This window comes from Amblyomma mixtum, chromosome 7 (assembly GCF_055824585.1).
Source record: "Amblyomma mixtum isolate Tamu chromosome 7, ASM5582458v1, whole genome shotgun sequence".
Taxonomy (NCBI): domain Eukaryota; kingdom Metazoa; phylum Arthropoda; class Arachnida; order Ixodida; family Ixodidae; genus Amblyomma; species Amblyomma mixtum.
Genome location: NC_143018.1, coordinates 137,363,428 through 137,381,447, shown reverse-complemented (window position 1 = coordinate 137,381,447; position 18,020 = coordinate 137,363,428). Strand labels below are relative to the sequence as shown.

At 44.4% G+C, this 18,020-nt stretch overlaps 1 long non-coding RNA gene across 1 annotated transcript; it reads right to left on the bottom strand.

The window, feature by feature from the left end:
- Nucleotides 1-2,443: 2,443 nt before the first annotated feature.
- Nucleotides 2,444-14,317, bottom strand: LOC149337680 (uncharacterized). The gene is made up of 3 exons (XR_016284649.1): nucleotides 13,132-14,317; nucleotides 11,949-12,022; nucleotides 2,444-2,591 (listed from the first exon to the last, which is right to left on the bottom strand). It is a non-coding gene; the product is annotated as an uncharacterized LOC149337680 (long non-coding RNA).
- Nucleotides 14,318-18,020: the final 3,703 nt, after the last annotated feature.

Genomic DNA, 18,020 nt, shown 5'->3' with positions numbered 1-18,020 from the left:
AAAGGCGCAGTGCTGTCCCCTCTGCTATTCAACATTGCCATGATGCGCCTACCCTCCCTGCTGGGTGCGGTCGAAGGGGTCCAGCACGCGCTGTACGCCGACAACATCACCATCTGGGCTATGCAAGGACGCCTGGGAGATATTGAGACCAGCCTGCAAACGGCCGCCAGCATAGTGGACCGCTATGCTCGAGACTGTGGTCTGCAATGCTCCACGCAGAAATCGGAATTCGTGCATTTTCGTCCCTCGCGCACATGCTCGACCCAAATTAATCTCTCGTTGCAAAGCGGTCCCATTCGCGAATCCAAGGAAATCAGAGTCCTCGGACTTTTCATACACAACAAGCGACGCTGCGACACAACACTCGCCAAGCTCCGGCAGGTGGGGGACCAGGTGGGCCGCATGGTCCGCCGGGTTTCCAACAAGCGTGGTGGGTTACGATGCAAAGACGCCTTGCGGCTGGCGAACGCATTCGTCACCAGTCGAATCTTGCATTCGACTCCCTACCTCCACCTGCGGAAACAGGAGGAGGATGCCCTCGAGGTCATCCTCCGCAAAATCATGAAACGAGCGCTTGACCTGCCAGTCTCTACCTCTACCAGCCGCCTTTTGGCACTGGGGATGGTGAACACTTTTAGGGAGCTTCGGGAGGCCTACCTCAACAACCAATACACTCGTCTCACAAAGACAGGGTCGGGCCGCCGCCTTTTAGCCCGACTTCACATCCAGCACACAGAGGAGAGATGCCGCCTTCCCGTACACTGGAGACGCGCCCTCCACGTGCTTCCTCTCCTCACCAATATGTCCAAAGAGAATCATAGTGGCAGGCGCCTGGCGCGGGCTGAAGCCTTGGACCACCATTTTCGGAGCAAACCAGGAGTCTTCTACGTGGACGCGTCCGGCCCGGACCCCAGCGGATGTTAAACGGCCGCCATCGTCCACGAGGGTAAAACAGTAGCGCCCTTATTTTCAAGGCCCAGTCAGCAATTCACGCAGAAGAGGTTGCCATCGCTTTGGCAGCCTCTCACACCTCCTCCAAATACATAATCACCGACTCGCGAGGGGCTTGTCGAAAAGTCACGCAAGGGTGGGTTACTCCCCTAGCTTATCGCATTTACCAAAATTACCATTAACCAAATACTCGGATCCCACGCACCGATCTCTCGTTTGGGCTCCAGGTCACCAAGGCGTCCACGGAAATGAGGCAGCCGACGCCGTCGCCAGCGCGCCCTCTCTACGGGCATTTCCCACGGAACCCAACGCTGACCAGGACTTTGATTTCAATTGGATTTACACTTTTAAGCAAATATGCGATTATTAAAAATCCACGCACCAAACCCTTCCCACCCTGTGCAAAGGGCTGGGGAAGGTCAACGAGCGGGTACTCCTGCGCCTGCTCACCAACACGATGTTGTGCCCGGCAACTCTACAACATTTCGATCCTCAATTCGACGGGCGGTGCTCACACTGTGGGGAGGTGTCTGACACCTACCACATGGTGTGGGCCTGCCAGCAGAACCCATTCCTACCCCCTATCCCAAACCCCACCCGAGAGGACTGGGAGGCGACCCTGTCCGGTTGCAGCACCCTCGATGCCCAAAGGGCCTTAACGCAGCGCGCCCGGGCTGCGGCAAACGCCAATGGTGTGCCTGCATCCCACCTAGTGGTTGTAAGGGCGTGACCTTTCATGTCACGACCTCCAAGACCTCTCCCTATGATTAAATAGATGTTTTCACCACCACCACCCCATGATTTTTTTTCAGCGAGCGCACTAGATTACAAATCGAAACGAGGGCACAGACAACGAGGGGGCTGAGAGTGCGCGTGAAGGCCAAACCGACTTAGCTGCGCCAGTTCCAAGTATTATGGTATTTAAAGCACACGCTATGCTGCCTGGTCTGAAGAAAGCGACACGCGATGGTTGGTTGGTGTATGGGGTTTAGCGTCCCAAATGTGACTCCGGGTATGAGAGACGCCGTAGTGCAGGGCTCCGGAAATTTCGTCCACCTGGGGTTCTTTAACGTGCACTGACATCGCACAGTACACGGGCCTCTAGAATTTCTTCTCCAAAGAAATTCAACCGCCGCAGCCGGGATCAAACCCGCGTCTTTCGGGTCAGCACCCTATTGGAAAAAAAGGCAATGATGTAAATATTGGAAACCAACACTGGAAACCTTGGTGGATTATGGTAATGGAAAATGCGTTGGAATGACTGGGCATGTTGGAATGCTGGGCATGTTGGAATGACTGGGCATGTTGGAATGACTGGGCATGTTGGAATGACTGGGCATGTTGGAATGACTGGGCATGTTGGAATGACTGGGCATGTTGGAATGACTGGTAATGTTGGAATGACTGGGCATGTTGGAATAACTGGGAGATGTTGGGGCAGGGGCCATGCAGCAATGTTATGTCTGTCGCAATGAGACAGCAAATTTCAAAATAGATGAAGCTCCTACAGCCAGTTTTATTTTGTGTTCATGCTCCTCTTGCTCTTCTTTAGCCACTTGTCAATGCAGCTGGGCCCCATGAAACAGCCTTGTTGATGTACCACCGGTGCATGAGGGCTTGGGAAAACTGGGCGATGCACTCTGCAGAAAAGATTGAAATGAAAGAATTAGGATCCACAAGTTTTTATTCTTGCCAGTATTAGAGTGCTAAAAAAGTAAACTCCGTATTGTGGCCACAGGAATAAAGTGAGCCTAAATCAAGAACCACTGAAGCTATTCGCACTCAAAAAGAAAAATAATTTGAGGTTCTTATTCAATATATCATATGCTCGTCATTAAGTACCATCATCAGCAGCATAACTAGCACCACTGCAAGACAAAGGCCTCTCCTATATCCCTAAACATAAGCCTGACGTGTGCCATAATGAGCAAAATAAAAAAGCCATCGTTTTTTGTCCTCTGAAGGCTTTTAGTGGGGTATTAATAAGAGGGACAATATAAAGGTAACATCAGAAGGGTGACTGCAGTAGCACAGCTGAGATGTCGCAGACGATACACTACGAAAAGAGGCATACAATCCATTGATACATCAGTTGCAAAAAATAAAAACAGCAGCAAAGAAAAGGTAAAACAAACCAGTGTCAATGCTCCACTTATTTCCATAATTTTGAGGGACCACATGCAATGAAAATGTGGTGAGGTAGAGTCACAAGCGAAGGCCATTCTATTCTCGATTTAATTATTACTAACTCTATGCAGTTGAATGCTTTTTCTGGTGTTTTATCTTGTTGTGTTAGTGACCATCTTCCTGTGTTTGCTTGCATTGAGAACGCTAGTACAATAGGAAGTAAGTCCACATCAATCACATACCAAGCTATTACAGAATCATCATTGAAATCCTTTAGGGATGCGCTCATGAAAGTATATTGGAGTAAGATAGCTGAACTTCATGATGCAAATGTTGCCTATAATACGTTTGTCGATTGCTTTAAACAGATATATCACGACTGCTTTCCTCTTGTAACACGCGTGAAAAGTCGCAGAATCCGCAAGCCATGGGTAACGCCAGAGCTTCGCGGAGAAATACAAATGAAAGACAAGCTGTACAGAAAATTTTTGAGCAGCCGGAAGGTTGAGGACCTTGCGGTATTTAAGAAATATAGGAACAAATTGACTAAAAAACTGCGGTCTACACGAACAGTCTATCACGTGTCACTTCTAGATGTTAAGAATGTTCGAAATGGTGTACTATGGTCGAGATTAAATACACTTCTGCAGCGGGACAGTTCACGCACTGCATTAACAAAATTAAATATTGATGGAAAGGAAGTTTCTGGCGTCGAACTGGCTAATGTATTCAATACTTTTTTAACGAGCTTGGCTACCCGTGCTATAACACGTGCTGCCGGATCTGACGCTTGCAAATATGTTCGAATTCAGAATGATGAAACAATTTTTCTGCAACCAGTCACGGTAGACGAAGTAGTGTCGGTGATAACAAATCTTAACAATAGCAGTAGCTGTGACATTGATGATATCCAAATACGGCCAGTCAAGCATGTAGTTGACATAATTGCTCCCATACTTGCTCACATCTTTAACATCTGTTTAGAAACTGCAGTTTTTACGGAAAAAATGCAATTAGCAAAAGTTGTTGTTCTTTACAAAAAAGGAGATCGCAACGCCCTCCAACTACAGACTAATCTCTATTTTGCCAGTGTTTTCGAAAGCATTTGTGAAAATGCTGCATCTAAGAATGTCAAATTTCATCCATAAATTTAACTTGCTAACACCATTTCCGTTTGGCTTCTGCAAAAGCAAATCCACTGAACTTGCATTACTCCAACAAAAGGAATATATAATAAAGCAACTTGAAAACAAACCTATTGTCATTGGTGTATTTGTGGACTTCTCAAAGGCTTTTGACCTGGTAAATCATAAAATCTTACTAAATAAATTACACTACTATGGTATCCGAGAAAAAGCGCTCTCATTGTTAAGTTCTTATTTGTCGTTTAGACAGCAAGTGGTGTACATAAATGGTATACAGTCTGAACCGAAGCCGCTCTTCTACGGTGTCCCCCAAGGCAGTACGCTAGGGCCTCTACTCTTCAATATTTACCGAAACGATATTGTCAACATTAGCGATAATACAAAGTTTTCCATCTATGCAGACGATACGAGCGTATTTTTTTCGGGTGAAAATGTTCATGAACTTATCAAACAATGTAATGCCACAATGCCTCTTGAGGTCTGGTCTGCAGTTAACCTGATGCAAATAAATGAGAGTAAGACCAAAGCTGTCATATTTAGGCCGAAAAATAAAGTTATCCCACTGCACGAGAATATTATATTAAACTCGCGGGCTGTAGAAATTGTTGAGCAGGTTAAATGCCTTGGGGTCATATTTTCTGCCAGTATGTCATGGGATTATCATGTCAATTATATCTTGAAAAAAATAGCTCAAATCACTGGTGTTATAGGCCGTCTAAAATACATACTTCCCACAAAAACTAAGATGCTGGTATACAATTCAATATTCAACTCGCATTTAAACTATTGCCAGTTGGTGTGGGGCACTACAACATTCACTAACCTTGAACGTATTCATTTAATGCAAAAAAGATATCTCCGAAATGCATATAATTTACCGTTCCGACATCCCAGTGCAGCTTTCTTTTGTCATTCCAGAGTTATTAAAGCACATAATCTTTATAAATATCGCCTCAGTGTTACTTTTAAAACAGAAATCAAGAAGAATGTAACAAATCTTAAAAATTTTGCAGAACTAAGGAAAAAAGAATCAGTCTATCCAACAAGACGTGGCGAAGAATGGACAGTGCCAACACCTCGACTAAATCTTGGTAGGGAATGCCTTCAGTACACACTTCCATCTCTTCTAAATAGGTATATCCACATTAACCTCGATTTGTTTTCTTTTTCACGTCATGAACTACATAATTTGTTTTTGCATAACATTGTTTAAGTTTCATTATGTATGCATATTGCTGTTTCGTGTATTCTCCGGTGCTTCCTTGATGTGCTTGTTTTTTAAAATTGTATAAACTCTTGTGTTGCCTCCCTGTCAATAATAAGGATTGTAGACTCGTCAAGCTGCCCAAGGGCAGCTTTTTTCTACGATTCCTCCATCTGTAGTGCTAGATGGGAAATAAACTTTGATTTGATTTATTCTTCAATGGGAACAGGAAAAATTTCTTGATTTAGTTGTGATGGCATCCTGGTCTGAAGCGGGGCAGCAACATTTAACATTAAGTTGTGGAAAAGTATTGTAGAGTATATGGAACACACCTAAACGAGCGTTTCCCCTTTTATGCAGTGATGTCTGGTGGTCAAATGAGATGACTGATTACACATATGCTGTACCAAGTGTCGCTGTTGGATTAAAGGGAGTTGGTGGCGTAGCATCAAACAGTTTGGTGCAAAATTGAAAGAGCTAGGGAATACTTCAGTTTGGAATCAATAAAATTTTTATGCATAAACTGCGCAGCATGGCAAGAGCACACAGATCATGACATCTCCTGATAAACCCGAGTGCCCTTGTGGTGCCAGCAACATGTATCGTGACATGCTCCAAGTATGTGGGGCTGCATCTGGTTAAGGTTTCTCCATACCATTAACCCTAGAGGTGGGAAAGGAGGTCAATACGTTGTGACAAAACAATGCAGACAAGACAAGGACAACGAAGGAATAAATATGATGGCATGAGTGCTGACTATCGCCAATGTGTATTGGAAACCACGTCAAAATATATACACTGTGGCCTAAAAAAAACAACGAACAAAGGGCACCTTGTGTCAACCACATTGCATGAGTGTAAAACAAAACAAAAATTGACAAAGAAGCATTTAAGAGCATGAACTCTTCCTTAGGAAGCGTAAAGAAGGTGTGCTAACACAGTGATTACGGTTTTTTTTTAAATTTCAGTGGCCTCGATTATCTCACGCACAAACTTTTCTGTGTCTGTCAGGCAAAATGCAGAACATGAATTCCGGTTCACAGCGTTTAGGATCTGGCAAACAATTGCAATTGCGACAGTGAATCATCAAAGTTCTCCCGCAAGCTTTGTTCACATCGTCGTGGTGGTCTTTTAAACCTCTCAGTGACACACTTGCCTGTTTTCCCACTGTAAACATAGCCGCATTTCAAGGCGTTCGAACACACTATGTCTTCTGTGCAGTGCACGAAGAGACTCTGATGGATAATCTCGGTTGACTACAGGTACTGAAACTTCATAGGGTTAGAAAAACAATATCGACGCCAACTCGACTGCCTATTTAACCGGTGCGACCAATTGTGGATGTAGAGAAAGGTACGTACAAACTTCCTTTTGGGAGTTACAGTCTCGACGGGGGCACAAAAAGAATGTTTCAACTTCTGCTTAAAGCAATCGGCTAAAGACACTGACAAAGGTTCTAAATATCCAGTAAAGGACAAACGGCATATGAGCTGGGCAAAACTGGATGTCATGGCAATCAAACAGGATTTCATTAAGGAATTTTTGAAGCAAAGGTTAGTGACACCTCTTGACCAGCTTAGACTGAACCGAAGAAAATGGTAAAAGTAGCTTGTTTTCCCTTGGCTCGTAAGCCCAACAAGTGTAACCACCCAAGATTGAGATCCAATAAATGTGATGACATATTATCCTCTATAATTTCAGTGGTGATTCAAAGTGGACTGAGGCTTTGACTGAACTCCTCTCTCACCTTAGACAATGCTTCGTCAGGATTGGAGATCCTGCAATAAGCCACGTAACAGCGGCGCTAATAGTTTTTTTTGCAAAAACAAGCTATTCTGAAATGTAATAAAGGTGGACTGAAGGTATGAGCTTAAAAGTGCGACAAAATTATTCACCAAAACGCCTGAGACGTTTGGAATGCCACTGCTCCATTTAGGTTAATGAATTCTTCAACACATTATTGATCCTGATTGAGGGATGGCGTAATATAAATCCTTGATGTCAACATAGCACCCCATGAAACTGGTGCGAGAGTTATTGTGTAGACACTGCGTTACTTTCTCTGCAGATCTTACACGAGAGGAGTCATCAATGCTCAGCAACTTAATTTTATGTCGCAAAGAGAAGGCGATTTGTTTCTGACAGGTTCCATTCTCTTAAACTACAACCCTCAAGGAGCAGTCACCTTTATGGGTCTTTGCGGTAAAGAAGATAGCTGGACAATTTTTCTTACTGAAGTTGATGGCATTAGCCTGATGGTTAAACTTTAGATTGTTAATGTTTCTTGGCACTGGACTTTGCTTTTAACAAATCAGATAGTAAGTGGCACTCAAATTCAGAATACACTGCATCTGTGGCCTTGGACTGACAGGCGCCTTTCGATACGACCACAAAACCACCGTTTATCAGCAGTTGAAAGCAAGAGGGCCCACCCTCTTAAATACGACACAGTTCGGCCTGTGGGCAAGTTCCTAAAGAGGGTTCAAACCGTGACACTGCATCAAAACATCCCGAAGCACACCTGTCACACTCAGGTCTGTGCGTGGAAAAGGCAACTCGTCAAACCATGGCAAGCATCTCCACAATAGTTCTCTTCGGAGGAACGGAAAATTTTGGTCCATAAGCACTTCAAGGACCAGACGAGGCAGCGACTCCAAGCTGAAGGTGTGCACCTTGTTGTCAAACTCTTGTGCCTGAAAACAAGCCAGGGAGTGGCTGGTTGACGGTGTCACGCACCGTTGACCAGGTGAAAGCCATCTGGAATGCCACTTTGCAGCCACTTTGCGCTCACTAGCCCGGAGCAGAGAGGCCAAGGCACGAGTGTCTGAAAACAAGGTGCACAATGTCGACACTGAGTTGCTGCCTCGTCTGCTGCTTGAAGCATATACGGGCCAAAATTTGCCATTGTTCCTTCGAAGAGGACTATTCTGGAGCTGTTTGCCATACTTTGACGTCTTGCCTTCCTGTGCCTGGACCTGAGCGTGACAGGTGTGTTTCAGGGGGCGTTGGTTGATGGGGTGTCGTGGTTTGAACCATGCCAGAAACTTGCCCGCAGGCTGAACTGTAACGGGTTTAAGACGGTGGGCCCTATCGCATTCAACTGCTGATAAAGAAGGTGGTTTTGTGGTCATGTCTAAAGGCGTCTTTCTGTCCAAGGCAACGGAGGCAGTTAATTCTGAGTTCAAGTGTCACACAACAGCTGATTTGTTAATAGCAATGTCCAGAGCCAAGAAACTATGTAATAATCTAAAGTTGAACCATCTGGCTAATGTATCAACTTCAGCAAGAAACTAGCAGAGGTGCCAATGAGAGGTCAAAAGACCACCGTTACGATGTGAACAAAGCTAGCAGGGGGAATCTGATGTTTCATTGTCGCGACTGCGATCGTTTGCCACATCCTTTATGCTGTGAGGCGTAATTTCTTGTGCTGCATTGTGATAGACAGACACAGAAAAGTTTGTGCATGAGATGATCGAGGCCACTGAAATTGTAGAAAAAACGCAATCAATGTGTTAACACGCCTTCTTTATCGCTCCCTAAGAAAGAGTTCATGCTCTTAAATGCTTCATATTCAACTTTCGTTTTGTTTTTGACAGATCCAAAGTGAATGTTACAAGGCACCCTTTCTTCATTCTTTTTTTAGGCCACAGTGTATATATTTTGATGTGCTTTCCAATAAACCTTCTTGAAAGTCAGCACTCGCACCGTCGCATTCCTTCCTCATCTTTCTCTTCTTTGCGCTGTTTTGACATAATGAATTACAAACAAGCCCATTCATCCGTCTTGCAAAAGTCAATACAGTCAGAGTAGCTGAGATAGTTGGGGCATCCTTCAGAATAATGCAGTCATAAAGACAAGGTTGGGACATAAAGACAAAGACTGTTATTGAACGGCTAATATTAATGTACTTTAGTAATGTGCTTGGTTTGGTTTATGGGGGTTTAACATCCCAAAGTGACTCAGGATGAGGGACGCCTTATGATTTTGCATATTGATATGCTGGGCTTCATAAGAGAAGAAGTACAAGTTTTTTAAGGCCAGCCGTAGAACAGGAAGCAATGAATCTACACTAATATCAAAGAATGAAGGCTCAAGCATGAGAGTGTAGCTAAAAGGTTATAATGACAAACATGAAAAGCTTTGGAGAAATTCAAGTCGATGACACTTGCCTAAAATAAAGAATCTAAATTTGGGTGAAAATCTGTTGTGAATTCAAAAAGTTGGATTGCACATTAGTAAAGAGAATGGGAGCCGTGATGAGTGGTATAGAAATATTAGTTTGAATTATGGTGGCAAGTAATATGCGGACTCATTTCGTGCTCTAACAGTTCATGCAAAATGCACATCAATAAAATAGGAGAACAGTTTGGGGATCAGAACGGTTTCCAGCCTTAATTATTGACAGGTCAGCTTCAGGTTGTCAGGGATAGAACCAAGAGGTTTGGATTGGCTAACAATTATTGGTAAAATCTGTCTTCAGATATCCTCAGTAGTTTAAAGTATGTCAGAAGGCTTCTCACACAGCCCTCAGGTACTCGAAAGCTTGTGCTTATCAATGACTTTCGAGACATGATGAGAAGCAATGGTTAATGCAGTGAAATGGGTAACAAATAACTGATTTTTCTGAAGAAAGTGCCCATGGAATAGGCTGTCAAACAAATTCCCAAGGATCCTTCAATTAAGCCCAAAATGACAGTTTATGGGTAGCCACTTTGTTATAACCATCACATACAAAAAAAGAGACACCAGAAGCCCTCCTTATTAACTGAAAACAAGGGAGAATTATGAGACATCATTCAGGCACACAAAATCACACGGATGAAGAGAGTAGACTCCATGGACACCATATTTCAACTGAGGTTTATTCCACAACACAGGCTTTTTATGTGCAAAGGGGTACTAGTGATCCCTGGGGCTGAAAAGTATTTCCGCCACCAGATAACAATTATTCAGGACGGCAAAAACCAAAACACAAAAAAACATAGGGGTAAAGGTATCTTGCCACTCACATTAAACACATCGGCACGCCTATGCATCACCTACCTGGCTGACCCAACAAACATATTTGCCTCCAGATAATCTATTTCTTTTTCTGGAGCGCTGCAGAAGGGCTGCTGACGTAATTCTCTTTTTCAACAGAGATACAAAAGGCTTAAAAAATTTCCCAGCCCTTTCAAGTGCTAAACTTGCACAAGGCATGTGTTTCTTTCAAAAACGCCTTGCATGCTCGCTTGTGCAAGCAAAGGCGAATGTGCTCAGCTAAATGACCTCTGCCACTTAATGAATCAGCTGTCCTGCAATGTTCAAGCAAGCGTTCATTGATGCAAGCCTCGTCTGTCTAATGTAATGTTTGCCACAGGCAAGGAGGATGCTGTACACCATGTCAACCTCATGTTTAACGAGGGGTTTGGTGTGCTTAGTTTTGTAGGCAGGCTTTTTCGTAACGTCATTTATCAGGTGGCACATGCATCCCAGCTTTCCCAAGCTGAAAATACGACATGTACATCGTGTTTGTCACTGGCCTTCTTGAGGCGGTGTGACACCTGATGGCAATAGGGCACAATGACAGGTCACTGTTGCGAATGTGCGTTGTCTTCCGGCTTGCGCTGCCCAGCACACTTCATCTCTCGAACCTGGCTTTCTACCACTAAGGCTACAATTTCTCCTGTGAAAACTGCCTGCTCCAGTCTCCTTACTTGCGCATTGATGCTGTCACAGAGTCGTGACAGCGTCAATGCCGAAGTAAGGCGACTGGAGCAGGCAGGCAGAAAAAGAAATAGATTATCTCAACGCAAATGTGTGTTGGGTCAGCCAGGTAGGCAATGTTTAGTCACGCCAATGCATTCAACTTGAGTGACAAGCTAACCTTACGCCTATGTTTTTGTTTTTGCAACATTGAATAATTGTTACCTGGTCGAGGAAACACTTTTCAGCCACAGGGGTCACTAGTACCACTTTGCATGTAAAAAGCTCATGTTGTGGAATCAACCTCAGTTGAAGTATGGGGTCTATGGAGTCTACTCTCTTCGTTCATGTGTTTTTGTACACTGGAATGATGTCTCATAATTCTACCCAGAACCAATTAGCTCAGCTCTCCATGCTTAGCAAAAACAAGGCAGCAGTAATGAAACCAGGTCTCATGTGTGCACTTTTTCTTTTACATCTGTGACCTGCGATGAGTGGCATAAAAACACATATTTAAGTTAACACACATGCATCATAATGTTAATATTCGTAGTCAAATAGTATCACATAATGCAGCCAAGAACATGCAGACATTTCGCACTTCATGCATAGAATGCAACGGTTAAAAGACGAGCAATATTGAATGTAAAACTTCAAATGGCCTGCAACCGGCCCATTCTGACAGCCAACTAATATTACTCATATAAACATGTAAACATATCAGGCCAGAGCAATCCAAACTGCTCCAAGCAGTAGCATTAAGAAAAAGAGCAATGAAAGTAAGAGAACATTTCATGGCAACCACAAGAACAAAGCACAATGCAGTAACAACTTACAACACAGCTTTTGACTTCATCTGGTGGCCACAAAATCCATGCCATTGACTCGGACTGGAAGACAGATGTGCCACCTGCAGATACCAATTTTCCATTATCACTATGACAGGAGTACAAAAACAAGCATGCGAACTCGGTCCAACAGTGAATATCACATGAATGTAAAAAGATCACGAAAAATATACTTGCCCAAGTATACGCAAATATACTTGCCCAAGTATACGCCTCAATACAAAGGAAAACTACCCTGTTTAAAATGCATCAGTTCCCCTAGCACTAGTAAAGGAATCTTGCTATGAGCAAAACAAATCTGCGTTCGAAAGCGTAGATAAACATCGTAATAACTGAGACAATTATTGCGTCACTTGTTTTCCTCAGAAACCAATTTTCAAACAGCAGAGTGATCGAAATGCAAGATCCTATACTCTGGGTAGCCAGAAACGCTATCGGTATCATAAAAAAAAAAAAATCTTCACATACTCATTTAAAAATTAGATCCTGACGGCCGGAAATTAACTTTTGTTGGTAACTGCAACCTGAGACAGTGCTTTCTTTATAGTGGGGTTTGAATTCAGATGCGGAAAATGGGCACTGATCGTATTGGAGGGTTCCGGATTAATTTAGACCACCTAGAATTTCTTAACGTGAGCTGACATCGCACAGCACAGGGGCATTCTTTTTTTCATTTCACCTAAATCGAAATGCGGCTACTGCCATCAGGATCGACCCCACGACCTAAGGTTCAACAGTCTAGGGCCAAGCAAAAACCGCGGCGAATAAAAAGTGTTTCAATCCCCCTCAAAGTGCTAACGCTATCTTGAAAGACAATCATACATTTTACGCACAGCCAAAGTGCCGGTCCTTGAAACGTGCGCGGTGGTGTGAACAAGCATGGGCAGAAACGCGTAGAACGAGGCATGTACGAGGACAAATCTGTGCTCAACAAGAAACAAAACGCGCAAACATGCGCATACCAAAATCATGAAAAGCTAGCGCACGCACGGTCGCATCCCCTTCGCCAAAACAAGTACCGACAGCGACAATTCTTGGCAGAGCAACTCACCGCGGCGACAACAAAAGCGCCTTAAACGCTTTTTATAGCATTGAACACGAATACTGCAGCATTACGACAGGTCACCGTTCCAGCATTATATGCTTCGGATAATGCACGAGTACTGCTTACCTTTTCAGATGATTGCGTAGTCGTGCAGAACGCTGTTTGCCTTCGTGTCACGGGCACTACACCAACCAGTGAGATTTCAGCACGAGTGCTACGTAGCCGGCACTCTCTACCACGTAGTCACACAGAAGAAAATATTCCGGGCCTTATTTGTAACATTTCCACCGCGACACTGCCCGCGCGTCTTTGTGCCTGGACACCCATCCTGGACTACACAAAGAAGCGCACAGACTGAAAAGTTAGAGAGACCAGAAAAATGACACTTTGCCTCGAATAGGCTACGTCGACAGCACTGCGCGATTGTGCACCCTTGAGCAAGAAGAAACACACGCAAACCACAACACAGTTCACGACGGCTCACAATCCAAGTAGCGAATTGTAGCAAGCGCCGAAGCGCGATGCACGCGACGCAGCACCCGAACCGCCATGAGGGTTATACAGAAAAACAGCTACCGGCAGCCACCTGGCGGTGACAACCAGTTTTTGTTTCGGTTTCGTTGTGAAAAAGCTTGTATCCTACTTTTTATTTTATTTTTGGTATTTTTATTGGGTATTCAGCCGTATCGGCATCCACAGAAATTGCAGCGATTGCGAGCAATTACCACTGGTAGAAACGCGCGAATTAACGACCTGTTGCTTGCGCTGCGGTTGAAAAATGCCTGAGTTCTCACGGCAGTATGGCTTGCTGCTTTGCTCATTCACGAAATTACATGCCGATTTCTGTTTGTATGGGGAAGTTTTTTTTTATATTGATGGGAGATCAGCAAGGCTAACAAAATACCCAACGTAGCAGTCGTAGAGAGTAGGTTGTCGTAAAAATATGGTGACGCTGTTTGATCGGCAGCACGACGTGAGAGGCGGCAGCGTTGAAACGCGCGTCGAGAGAACAACCTCCACGGTATATGCTTTCTTGAGACTACAGTGAAGGTGTGCATTTTTTATAGTGGAGTTCTCTCATCCAACGTGAAAACCAAATCAATTCTTAGTATGAAATATGCTGTGTAATTTATATCCTCATATTGTATTTATATATATCTGCATTTCTATTTTGAAAAACAGTGTTGTACTGGTAATTGTGTACCGAGGTGCATGTATAAGAGTGCAGCCTTGTCGAAATATTCTGTGTATATATTTGTATTCGTAACCCTTCTACAAAGAAGCTGTGTGGCCAGCTATGTGGTTAACAATTTGTTAATTGAATTAGTATATGTCTTGAAATGCACGCTCAATAAAATTTTCTGAATTAAATTGAGTGTTCAGATTCAGGCATGCAGGGCTCTGCAAACCTGCAATTTATTATTTTGTGAACAATGAAGTTAAACTTTTTCTCAAATATTTTGCTAATGATAATCTAAGCCCAAGTATATAAGTCGTTACTTTTTAAAAAATTTTTCTGAAACTGTCAAGTCAACAAATGCACGTATAAAAAAAGAGAAATTTGTCTTGCAGTTTTTATTCTAACAGCATAAAGTGCCAAGTGTACAGTCTTTGTCAAAAGTAACCAGGCTGCATGGTTTGCTTCTAGCTTGTATAGAGGAGCCCTTGTGTTATTCCTAAGGATCAAAACGTGTTGGAAGGTAATAAGACCCTCAGCCCTTACCTTTAGCTACCATTCCAGCTTCAGGGAAGCTGTGAGGGATCCGCTGTACGAGCTAGAAGCAAACCATGCAGCCTGGTTACTTTTGACAAAGACTGTACGTTTGATGGATTTGACCCACTGAGATTGTTAGTGCATTGATGAGTTTCATTTTGTCAACCATATAGGCACATGCATATGCAGTATCTGCTGCCCAGCATCGGCCATTCAAATACAGCCATGGTTTGTGCCATGCCAAACAAGTAGGTACAGTCGTGGGTAAAAAAGATTAGCACACATGACGGAACACCAGAGCGCCGGAATGACAACGCCTGGCACTGCGGGTGGCGGAGAGGCTGATAACGGGAGTGCCGGGCCGTTCCCATTCTACAGTATTAAGGGGGTCTGCCACGGACAGTAAAATTACTGCGGACTGCCACGGACAGCAAATTAGCGGACTGCCACGGACAGCAAAACTGCTGACTAAAAGCAGCGCTATCATCTATTGTTCCCGCGAGTTCCTTTTGACAAACCATCGCGGACATAAAAAAACAGTAATAAAAAGAAGCCATCTGTGCTCATGATAACCGAGCCAAAATAAATTCCGCAAGCACAGTCACGTAGGGTTGGCACTTCAACGCTCGGGCGGTGCACGCTTGATAAAGCTTACTTCCTGCCGCCCCCCCCCCCCCCCCCTAGGCTGCAAACATGGAAACGGCCCGTTAGGCAGTTCTGCCTACCGCAGCGCCGCGTGGTGAGATATACGAATTCTGATCGCCAGTGATCTGTGGTAATATTTTTTGCTCGCGACTGTACACATCCATAGGCTCCCACCGTGGTTTCCACATAGTCCAGTGTTGCCTGCCAGGCCCACCGAGATAATCACGATGGATACCACCAAGCCCATCCCGTCCCACCGTGTTCACTGAAGTGTCCAGCGTGGTTTCCATTCAGCCCAATATTGTTTACTGAAAGTGCCAGTGCAGCCACCACAATTTCCACTCAATCCAGGGTGGCCCAAAGTCGCCATTAGTGCATCCAACATCTCTCCCATTCGCTCCAACAGCACCCAGCGTGGAAACCAACACTTCCAATCAGCCCACCGTTTTCTCCAACATGGAAACCAACACTTCCATTCGGCCCACCGTTTTCTCCAACATGACTTTTGCTGGAATTTTCAACAGGGCAGCCGAGCACCATAACCACTGTGCCACCGCGGCGGCTGTGTTTACGCTTATTATTCTCATTATTGCGTTTATATTCCGTCTTCATTTGTCACGCAAAGATAAAACACATCTCTAATCCTGCCATACGTCTTCAGCGTACAGAAAAGCGGCACTTGGTATAAATTTGATGACACACCCGTCTTGTGTTGCAAAACATTTCGCTCGATCGAGGCATCAAAGTGACCAGGAAAAAAGGTAAAAAATGCTTGAGGATTAACTCTTCTAAACCTAGCTAGAGAGAGCGAAAGCTCCATTAGCCATTGTCTCTATCTCGGTCACACATGGTAGACCGCAAAGACCATAGGAGTGAAAGGTTCTTGCAGGCGTTCTTGCCACATTGCCTGCCGCGCTCTCATCCATGGCGAAACTGAATGTGAACAGCGGCTTCGTCTTCTTATTAAGCGAACGGTGAGTCACGTGGTTGGTCACGTGGCCATAGCTGGTGAAGTTGTGACGTCATAGTCACACCTCCGGCACGCCTCTAGCTTCAAGGTCAAGCGACAGCATCCGGTGACCTTTGGCAAAACATGGCGTAGTGGAGCTTTCGCTCCAAACACGTTACTTTGGGCGATGTGTGGTGCACAGGTTGAGGACTTGTTCTCAGCGCGAAAAAAAAAATGGAAACTCCTCATCTTATTGCTGAAGAAAATTCTGCAAGCACTTTGTGTACCGCAGGGGGTATCTGTTTGCACCACTTCGACGTTCTACCTCGCTCCCCTTTCATCCCTCTTTTCCTTGTCCTAGGGCTTTATTGTGTATCGTGTGCACTATAGAGAATTATTAAGAAGGGTTGTTTCCTCTTTATGGGAACCACGAAACTTCGGCCCCTCATGAGAGAATGTGCAAAGAGAACTTTAGCCAATCAACTGATGATATATGATTCAACCGAGCGAAGTTTTTTCCCAGTTGGTCCGACACGTTGAATAAGAGTAGGAGCATGGAGTTGAGACAGTTACTAGGTCATAGATATGGACGGTATAAGCGGCGATTAGCGTGTGAGGTTCATTAGAAAAAAAAATGTGAACCTCTGAGTGCGCTCTTTTGCGTAGCTTGCGTTTACAAAAAAAAGAAAAACACGAAGATGCCCAGGGCTACAAGCCGCAAAGGATGACAGACAAAAAGCAAAAAACCAATGAAAAAAATGGGAGAAGAGACTTGAGCTTCGCCCCAAGGGTATAACGTGTTAGCATAGTGGGCTAGGCTTCCAACTTTGAGCAGTTTGGCACCCTTGAACCCCTCTCTTTTAAATTTTTTTTGCACATTCGTACATACCGCAGCCCCTACAGTGGCTATTGCAGGAGGCGACTTCTGCAAAACATCGTAGATTGTGAAAACTCTAAGACATGATAGCAAAAATTAAAAACAAAAACAAAGTTGAAAACATAGGTAACACTAAACATAGGTAACACTAAAATTGGGAGCGTGGGAACAGTAAATAAAGAGGTTATGAGCAAGTTATGGCATGCATAAATCTGTCTATTGGGAGGGAAAGCACTGGACCGGGCAGTGTATTCCAATGTTCAATGGTACGCGGAAAGAAACTATTTAAACACATTAGTGCGAGCAACGAAAGCTGAGAGATTAAGGTTATGATAACATAGTGGGCAATGGCAGGGCACTCATGATGTACCGGTCGCTTGAGAGTCTGTAGTGCGAATGAACGACGCAGTTGAAAAATGTTAACGATTGTAGCTGGTGGTGAGTGGCGAGTGAATTATTTGAAATCATTTGAGGGCAGAAGAGGGTGAAAAACCACGGCGATATTTTTTTACATATGAAGCCACAGTGCATGGCGGAGAGATGCAGTGAAGAAGCCGGCCAAGAAAGCTGTCGCTATACGAAGTCAGGAGTTGGAGCATCATGCAAGTGACTGGTCCTATTTCCGTACGAATGCTTAAGCTCAGTGCCAACTATCCACGAAAGTGGATGGTTGGCACTGAGCTTAAGCATTCACGAAAGTGAATGCTTACTCCACCATCCACTTTCGTGGATGGTGGATGGCGGCGTTCCCGCGCATTTCATGCGCGGGAACGCCGCTCGTGGACATTTCAGCGTTTGCGCTACGTGGATGGCACCTTTCTCCCTCTCAC